The sequence below is a fragment of the Struthio camelus genome, chromosome W (genome assembly GCF_040807025.1).
Source record: "Struthio camelus isolate bStrCam1 chromosome W, bStrCam1.hap1, whole genome shotgun sequence".
Classification (NCBI taxonomy): Eukaryota; Metazoa; Chordata; class Aves; order Struthioniformes; family Struthionidae; genus Struthio; species Struthio camelus.
In genome coordinates this window covers 12,628-21,976 of record NC_090981.1, presented here as the reverse complement: position 1 = coordinate 21,976, position 9,349 = coordinate 12,628, and positions in this window count along the sequence as shown.

Here is a 9,349-nt window from a genome sequence, read left to right as displayed (position 1 = left end):
TGGGGAGACCTTTTGGGGTGTCCCAGAGCTCTCTTTTGGCCTTCCGGACCCGTTAGGCACTGTCTAGGTGGCCCAGACCCCCTCCTCAGCTCCTCCTCCTTCTCCAGAGTTGTCTTTTGGCTAGGCACACGCCTTGAGGGCCCCCTCCGGTGCCCTCGGGACTACTCTTGCAGGTTTCCCTGTGCCCCAGAGCTGGATCTTGGCTCCCTAGGTCCCTTGGCACCGCTCTAGAGCACTCCGCACCACTCTTTGGCTCTTCCTTGCTGCCCAGACCTGTCTCTCGCTCGCGCCGAGCCCTCGGGAACAGTCTAGGTGGCCCAGACCCCCTCCTCAGCTCCTCCTCCTTCCCCAGAGTTGTCTTTTGGCTAGGCACACGCCTTGAGGGCCCCCTCTGGTGCCCTCGCGACTACTCTGGCAGGTTTCCCTGTGCCCCAGAGCTGTCTTCGGACCCCCCACAGCTCTTAGCACTGCTCTATCCACCTCAGAGCCCCTGGGGAGACCTTTGGGATGCCCCAGAGCTCTCTTTTGGCCTTCCGGACCCCTTAGGCACTGTCTAGGTGGCCCAGACCCCCTCCTCAGCTCCTCCTCCTTCCCCAGAGTTGTCTTTTGGCTAGGCACTAGCCTTGAGGGCCCCCTCTGGTGCCCTCGCGACTACTCTGGCAGGTTTCCCTGTGCCCCAGAGCTGTCTTCAGGCCCCCCACAGCTCTTAGCACTGCTCTATCCACCTCAGAGCCCCTGGGGAGACCTTTGGGGTGTTCCAGAGCTGTCTTCCGGCCCTCCAGACCCCTTAGGCGCTGTCTAGGTGCCCCAGAATCCCCTGTTAAGCTCTCCACACTCTTCCCCAGAGGCATTTTTGGGGCTAGGCCCACCCCTTGAGGGCCCTCGGGACTACTTTTGCAGGTTTCCCTCTGCCCCAGAGCTGGATCTTGGCTCCCTAGGTCCCTTGGCACCGCTCTAGAGCACTCTGCACCACTCTTTGGCTCTTCCTTGCTGCCCAGACCTGTCTCTTGCTCGCGCCGAGCCCTCGGGAACGGTCTAGGTGGCCCAGACCCCCTCCAGAGCTCTTCCTTCTTCCCCAGAGTCTCTTTGTGACCATGGAGAGCCCTTAGAAGCCCTCTCGTGACTTCTGAACTACAATTGCAGTACTAGTTGTGCCTCAGAGCTGTCTTCCGGCCCTCCGGACCCCTTAGGCACTGTCTAGGTGGCCCAGACCCCCTCCTCAGCTCCTCCTCCTTCCCCAGAGTTGTCTTTTGGCTAGGCACACGCCTCGAGGGCCCCCTCTGGTGCCCTCGGGACTACTCTGGCAGGTTTCCCTATGCCCCAGAGCTGTCTTCAGGCCCCCCACAGCTCTTAGCACTGCTCTATCCACCTCAGAGCCCCTGGGGAGACCTTTGGGGTGTCCCAGAGCTCTCTTTTGGCCCTCCGGACCCCTTAGGCACTGTCTAGGTGGCCCAGACCCCCTCCTCAGCTCCTCCTCCTTCCCCAGAGTTGTCTTTTGGCTAGGCACACGCCTTGAGGGCCCCCTCTGGTGCCCTCGGGACTACTCTGGCAGGTTTCCCTGTGCCCCAGAGCTGTCTTCTGGCCCCCCACAGCTCTTAGCACTGCTCTATCCACCTCAGAGCCCCTGGGGAGATCTTTGGAATGCCCCAGAGCTGTCTTCCAGTCCTCCAGACCCCTTAGGCGCTGTCTAGGTGCCCCAGAATCCCCTGTTAAGCTCTCCACACTCTTCCCCAGAGGCATTTTTGGGGCTAGGCCCACCCCTTGAGGGCCCTCGGGACTACTCTTGCAGGTTTCCCTCTGCCCCAGAGCTGGATCTTGGCTCCCTAGGCCCCTTTGCACCGCTCTAGAGCACTCCGCACTACTCTTTGGCTCTTTCTTGCTGCCCAGAGCTATCTCTTGCTTGTGCCGAGCCCTCAGGAACGGTCTAGGTGGCCCAGACCTCCTCCAGAGGTCTTTCTTCTTCCCCAGAGTCTCTTTGTGGCCACGGAGAGCCCTTAGAAGCCCTCTCGTGACTTCTGAACTACAATTGCAGTACTCGTTGTGCCCCAGAGCTCTCTTTTGGCCCTCCGGACCCCTTAGGCACTGTCTAGGTGGCCCAGACCCCCTCCTCAGCTCCTCCTCCTTCCCCAGAGTTGTCTTTTGGCTAGGCACACGCCTTGAGGGCCCCCTCTGATGCCCTCGCGACTACTCTGGCAGGTTTCCCTGTGCCCCAGAGCTGTCTTTGGGCCACGCAGAGCTCTTAGCACTGCTCTATCCACCTCAGAGCCCCTGGGGAGACCTTTTGGGGTGCCCCAGAGCACTCTTTTGGCCTTCCGGACCCCTTAGGCACTGTCTAGGTGGCCAGACCCCCTCCAGAGGTCTTCCTTCTTCCCCAGAGTCTCTTTGTGGCCATGGAGAGCCCTTAGAAGCCCTCTCATGACTTCGGAACTACAGTTGCAGAACTCGTTGTGCCCCAGAGCTCTCTTTTGGCCCTCCTGACCCCTTAGGCACTGTCTAGGTGGCCCAGACCCCCTCCTCAGCTCTTCCTCCTTCCCTAGAGTGGGGTTTTGGGCCATGTAAACCCTTGAGGGCCCCCTCTGGTGCCCTCGGGACTACTCTTGCAGGTTTCCCTCTGCCCCAGAGCTGAATCTTGGCTCCCTAGGCCCCTTGGCACCGCTCTAGAGCACTCCGCACCACTCTTTGGCTCTTCCTTGCTGCCCAGAGCTGTCTCTTGCTTGTGCTGAGCCCTCAGGAATGGTCTAGGTGGCCCAGACCCCCTCCAGAGCTCTTCCTTCTTCCCCAGAGTCTCTTTGTGACCATGGAGAGCCCTTAGAAGCCCTCTCGTGACTTCTGAACTACAATTGCAGTACTCGTTGTGCCCCAGAGCTGTCTTCCGGCCCTCCGGACCCCTTAGGCACTTTCTAGGTAGCCCAGACCCCCTCCTCAGCTCCTCCTCCTTCCCTAGAGTGGGGTTTTGGGCCATGTAAACCCTTGAGGGCCCCCTCTGGTGCACTCGGGACTACTCTGGCAGGTTTCCCTGTGCCCCAGAGCTGTCTTTGGGCCCCCCACAGCTCTTAGCACTGCTCTATCCACCTCAGAGCCCCTGGGGAGACCTTTGGGGTGTTCCAGAGCTGTCCTCGTGCCCCCCAGACCCCTTAGGCACTGTCTAGGTGGCCCAGACCCCCTCCTCAACTCCTCCTCCTTCCCCAGAGTTGTCTTTTGGCTAGGCACACGCCTTGAGGGCCCCCTCTGGTGCCCTCGGGACTACTCTGGCAGGTTTCCCTGTGCCCCAGAGCTGTCTTCAGGCCCCGCAGAGCTCTTAGCACTGCTCTATCCACCTCAGAGCCCCTGGGGAGACCTTTGGGGTGCCCCAGAGCACTCTTTTGGCTCTCTGGGCCCCTTAGGCACTGTCTAGGTGGCCCAGACCCCCTCCAGAGGTCTTCCTTCTTCCCCAGAGTCTCTTTGTGGCCATGGAGAGCCCTTAGAAGCCCTCTCGTGACTTCTGAACTACAATTGCAGTACTAGTTGTGCCTCAGAGCTGTCTTCCGGCCCTCCGGACCCCTTAGGCACTGTCTAGGTGGCCCAGACCCCCTCCTCAGCTCCTCCTCCTTCCCTAGAGTGGGGTTTTGGGCCATGTAAACCCTTGAGGGCCCCCTCTGGTGCCCTCGGCACTACTCTTGCAGGTTTCCCTGTGACCGAGAGCTAGATCTTGGCTCCCTAGGCCCCTTGGCAAGGCTCTAGAGCACTCTGCACCACTCTTTGGCTCTTCATTGCTGCCCAGACCTGTCTCTTGCTCGCGCCGAGCCCTCGGGAACAGTCTAGGTGGCCCAGACCCCCTCCTCAGCTCCTCCTCCTTCCCCAGAGTTGTCTTTTGGCTAGGCACACGCCTTGAGGGCCCCCTCTGGTGCCCTCGGGACTCTTCTTGCAGGTTTCCCTGTGCCCCAGAGCTGTCTTTGGGCCCCCCACAGCTCTTAGCACTGCTCGATCCACCTCAGAGCCCCTGGGGAGACCTTTGGGATGCCCCACAGCACTCTTTTGGCCTTCCGGACCCGTTAGGCACTGTCTAGGTGGCCCAGACCCCCTCCTCAGCTCCTCCTCCTTCCCCAGAGTTGTCTTTTGGCTAGGCACACGTCTTGAGGGCCCCCTCCGGTGCCCTCGGGACTACTCTGGCAGGTTTCCCTGTGCCCCAGAGCTGGATCTTGGCTCCCTAGGTCCCTTGGCATCGCTCTAGAGCACTCCGCACCACTCTTTGGCTCTTTCTTGATGCCCAGACCTGTCTCTTGCTTGTGCCGAGCCCTCAGGAACGGTCTAGGTGGCCCAGACCTCCTCCAGAGGTCTTTCTTCTTCCCCAGAGTCTCTTTGTGGCCACGGAGAGCCCTTAGAAGCCCTCTCGTGACTTCTGAACTACAATTGCAGTACTCGTTGTGCCCCAGAGCTCTCTTTTGGCCCTCCGGACCCCTTAGGCACTGTCTAGGTGGCCCAGACCCCCTCCTCAGCTCCTCCTTCCCCAGAGTTGACTTTTGGCTAGGCACACGCCTTGAGGGCCCCCTCCGGTGCCCTCGGGACTACTCTGGCAGGTTTCCCTGTGCCCCAGAGCTGTCATTGGGCCCCGCAGAGCTCTTAGCCCTGCTCTATCCACCTCAGAGCCCCTGGGGAGACCTTTTGGGGTGCCCCAGAGCACTCTTTTGGCTCTCTGGACCCCTTAGGCACTGTCTAGGTGGCCCAGACCTCCTCCAGAGGTCTGTCTTCTTCCCCAGAGTCTCTTTGTGGCCATGGAGAGCCCTTAGAAGCCCTCTCATGACTTCGGAACTACAGTTGCAGAACTCGTTGTGCCCCAGAGCTGTCTTCCGGCCCTCCTGACCCCTTAGGCACTGTCTAGGTGGCCCAGACCCCCTCCTCAGCTCTTCCTCCTTCCCTAGAGTGGGGTTTTGGGCCATGTAAACCCTTGAGGGCCCCCTCTGGTGCCCTCGGGACTACTCTTGCAGGTTTCCCTCTGCCCCAGAGCTGGATCTTGGCTCCCTAGGCCCCTTTGCACCGCTCTAGAGCACTCCGCACCACTCTTTGGCTCTTCCTTGCTGCCCAGAGCTGTCTCTTGCTTGTGCTGAGCCCTCAGGAATGGTCTAGGTGGCCCAGACCCCCTCCAGAGCTCTTCCTTCTTCCCCAGAGTCTCTTTGTGACCATGGAGAGCCCTTAGAAGCCCTCGCGTGACTTCTGAACTACAATTGCAGTACTCGTTGTGCCTCAGAGCTGTCTTCCGGCCCTCCGGACCCCTTAGGCACTGTCTAGGTGGCCCAGACCCCCTCCTCAGCTCCTCCTCCTTCCCCAGAGTGGGGTTTTGGGCCATGTAAACCCTTGAGGGCCCCCTCTGGTGCACTCGGGACTACTCTTGCAGGTTTCCCTGTGCCCCAGAGCTGTCTTCAGGCCCCCCACAGCTCTTAGCACTGCTCTATCCACCTCAGAGCCCCTGGGGAGACCTTTGGGGTGTTCCAGAGCTGTCCTCGTGCCCCCCAGACCCCTTAGGCACTGTCTAGGTGGCCCAGACCCCCTCCTCAGCTCCTCCTCCTTCCCCAGAGTTGTCTTTTGGCTAGGCACACGCCTTGAGGGCCCCCTCTGGTTCCCTCGCGACTACTCTTGCAGGTTTCCCTGTGCCCCAGAGCTGTCTTCGGGCCCCGCAGAGCTCTTAGCACTGCTCTATCCACCTCATGAGCCCCTGGGGAGACCTTTGGGGTGCCCCAGAGCACTCTTTTGGCTCTCTGGGCCCCTTAGGCACTGTCTAGGTGGCCCAGACCCCCTCCAGAGGTCTTCCTCCTTCCCCAGAGTTGTCTTTTGGCTAGGCACACGTCTTGAGGGCCCCCTCTGGTGCCCTCGGGACTACTCTTGCAGGTTTCCCTGTGCCCCAGAGCTGTCTTCGGGCCCCGCAGAGCTCTTAGCACTGCTCTATCCACCTCAGAGCCCCTGGGGAGACCTCTCCCTGTGCCCCAGAGCTTTGTGGGTGCCCCCCAGAGCTCTTAGCACTGCTCGGTCCACCTCATGAGCCCCTGGGGAGACCTTTGGGGTGTTCCAGAGCACTCTTTTGGCCCTCCAGACCCCTTAGGCACTGTCTAGGTGGCCCAGACCCCCTCCTCAGCTCCTCCTCCTTCCCCAGAGTTGTCTTTTGGCTAGGCACACGCCTTGAGGGCCCCCTCCGGTGCCCTCGGGACTACTCTTGCAGGTTTCCCTGTGCCCCAGAGCTGTCTTCAGGCCCCCCACAGCTCTTAGCACTGCTCTATCCACCTCAGAGCCCCTGGGGAGACCTTTGGGTTGTTCCAGAGCTGTCTTCCGGCCCTCCAGACCCCTTAGGCGCTGTCTAGGTGCCCCAGAATCCCCTGTTAAGCTCTCCACACTCTTCCCCAGAGGCATTTTTGGGGCTAGGCCCACCCCTTGAGGGCCCTTGGGACTACTTTGGCAGTTTTCCTTTTCTTTGGGCTCCCCAGAGCTCTTAGGACTTCTCTCTTCCCCTCAGGAGCCCTCTGGAGACCTTTGGGATGCCCAGAGACATGTTTTAGTTCTTTGTCCCTGTTGAAAGCTCTCTGTTCTTGCCTGGTCTCTCCCCATTTGTTCCTTTATCTTTCCCTGCAGACCTCTGTTGGCTTCCTGGGCCCCTTAGTACCTTTCTAGTGTGATATGCACTCCTTTTCCAGCCTTCCTAGTGCCACAGAGCTTTTTTTTGGACTTCCAGCCCATGTAGTCCCTCCCAAAGCCCTCTGGAGGCCTTTGTTGTGTCCTGAAGCCCTCATTTGGCCCTCCAGCTGTCTTTGTAGCTCTCTAGTCTGCCATGGAACCCTCTTTTGGCCAAAATTGTGCCCTAGAAGTTTTTTGTGCTTGGTGGTCTTGTGCATTCAGGACCTCTCTTTGTCCTTCTTTGTTCCCCAGAGCTGTCTTCTCGCCCTCCAGACCCCTGTTGAGCCATGTAGTCACATCTGAACTCCTCTTGAGGGCTTCCTTGCACCTCAGAGTCTCTTTTTGGCCATGTGGACCCCTTAGAACCCCTGTAGTGTGCTCTGGAGTCTTTTTATGGCCTTCCTAATTTTCCAGAGGTGTATCTTGGTCCTCTAGACTGATTTAGGACCCCTGTAATGTCCTTAAAATGTTTCTGGAGTCTTTTGTCGCCCCCATGGAGCTCTGTGTTGGTCCTGCAGTCCCTTTAACAGCCCTCAGTTTTTCTTTCTCCCCCCCCACTTTTTTGGCCTTTTATCTTTCCCCCACAGACCTCTGTTGGCCATCTAGGCTTTTTAGCACCCCTCTAGTGCTCTCTGGAATTCTCTTTCAGCTTGCCTTTTTCCCAGAGCCATCTTTTGGCTCTGTCAATCCTTTAGGATTGTTGTAGTGTCCTCAGAACTTTTCTAAACAGTGCTCTCTGTTCATCATCTAGTGGTCTTAGCAGCCTTGTTTTCCCTTGGACCCTTGGGGAAACTCTAGTTACTCTCTACTGGTTTGTTTTTATTGTTTTCTAGTCTCCATTGGAAATGTGTAATCCAATCTGGAGTCCTCTGTAGAGCTTTGTTGTGTTGCATAGACTTCTGTTGCTCCTGCAGACTTGTGAGGAACCCCTTTATTTTATTCTGGATTATTCTTTGTTGTGCCCCAGAATGCTGCATTGGTCTTTCAGCCCTCTTAGCATCCCTCTTGTGCCCTCAGGAGCCATCCTGAGATCTCCTTGTGTCAGTCCTCTAGTTAGTGATACAGAGATAGTATTCTCCTCGACAACTAATCATTCCAGCCACTGACTTCTTTTCTCATCATTTTAGGTACTGTAGAGGACCCATCCCTCTTAGGAAGTGCTCCTATTACAGCAGAGGGCTTGTTCCCAGAGTTCATTTTGATATCCTAGTTTGCCCTTCAGGAAACGCTGGCCTGCTAGAGCAGCTGTATTCTATGCAGACCTGAACCCATTAGAGGACTATGGTATAGCATTCCCTTTGTAGGCACTGTGGAATGTTGTAGGTTTTTTTCTAAGTATAACCAGAATTCATTTGTAGTTTTTAATTTGAAGGCTTGTGCTAGTTAGGGTAAAAAGGAGTTTAATGACCTACCTCTTGATCATGTAGATACTATATGAAGTCTCAGTAACAAAACAGATGTTCTATTTCATAGAAGAGGTCTCTTTATCCCTTCTGTCCTCTCTGTTCTAGATGCTGAGAATTGCTTCTGCCTAGCCCTATGTATTTATGGTTGCTGTTTGTTTGCCCCTCCCCTCCAAAGGGTTTCTGGGTAGGGCAGTGGGTGGGGCCTAGGGTTACATAAAGCGGGAGTTTCTCCTCCCTGAGTTCATTCTGCTTTTGATCTGCTGTGGGAGTGGTAGTCTGTAATGGGTTTAGCAAATAACAGTGTTTGAGGATGTGCAACTATCCTGGAAGACCTATTTGTGCACTTGGAGATGCAAAGGCTATTCAACAATAGAAGAGCAGTGAGACAGCTGGAGCTGTGATTATGAGAGGAAAGTGTTTGTAGGAGATGGGTTTTTCTTGGGTAGCATCTCGGTGTGGGTTGTTTGGGCTGAAAAAGGGCTTCTGAATATCCCATTGTATCTTTTGTTGACTGTCAGTGTTGTTTTCTGGTGTTTCTGTGTTTATTGTGGAAGGGATGCAGCTTCCTCACTGGGCTCTTCTGAGATGATGAGAGTTGGGGAGTTGTTTGTTGCTCTGCAGGACTGCAGAAAAGAAGAGACAGGAGGGGTTCAGGGAAAACATTTCTTCCTAGTTTTGTACCCTAGGTGTTTTTTATGGTAGTGTCTTCAGTAGCTGAGATGTGTGTGAGGTATTGTCCTCCTCAGGATTTCAGCCTTTCTAGCCAGTTTCTGGGTGCCTTGCTGGATGTTCTGTTACCCCTCAGCACTATTGTCAGCCTTGTTCAGGGAGAAAGTGGGTGGAGTTTCTGTAGTGTGTAGATTTGTAGAAGAGCACAGAGTTGACATGAAGAAGGAAGGAAGGAAGGAAGTATATAGTCTCAGAAGCTAGGGTAGGGGTCAGAAGAGGAGCCACCAAAAGAGCAGGTGGCTGTGGGTTCAGGGACTGGGAAATAAGAAAGGGGTGGGCAGGCCAGAGTGAAAATCGATTCCTGGCAGTTCAGAAAAGTCCAGCAGTTTTTTCTCACTCAGTGCTGAGGGCTGTGCAGGAAGAGGAGAGTTCATGGGTTGTGTATAGGTTTGTATTTGAGTCCTTGAGGGCCATGGGCTTAATCATAATTGGGTTTGATTTTTCAGTGAGATGACTTTAATTGTCATTGTGCTGCAGTAGCAAGGAGGGAATATGAAGTTAATCTCAGAAATGCAATGCAAACAGCCTAGCTTTCCATGTCCTTGTTGGTCCTTCAGCTGCATTTTACCAGTTGG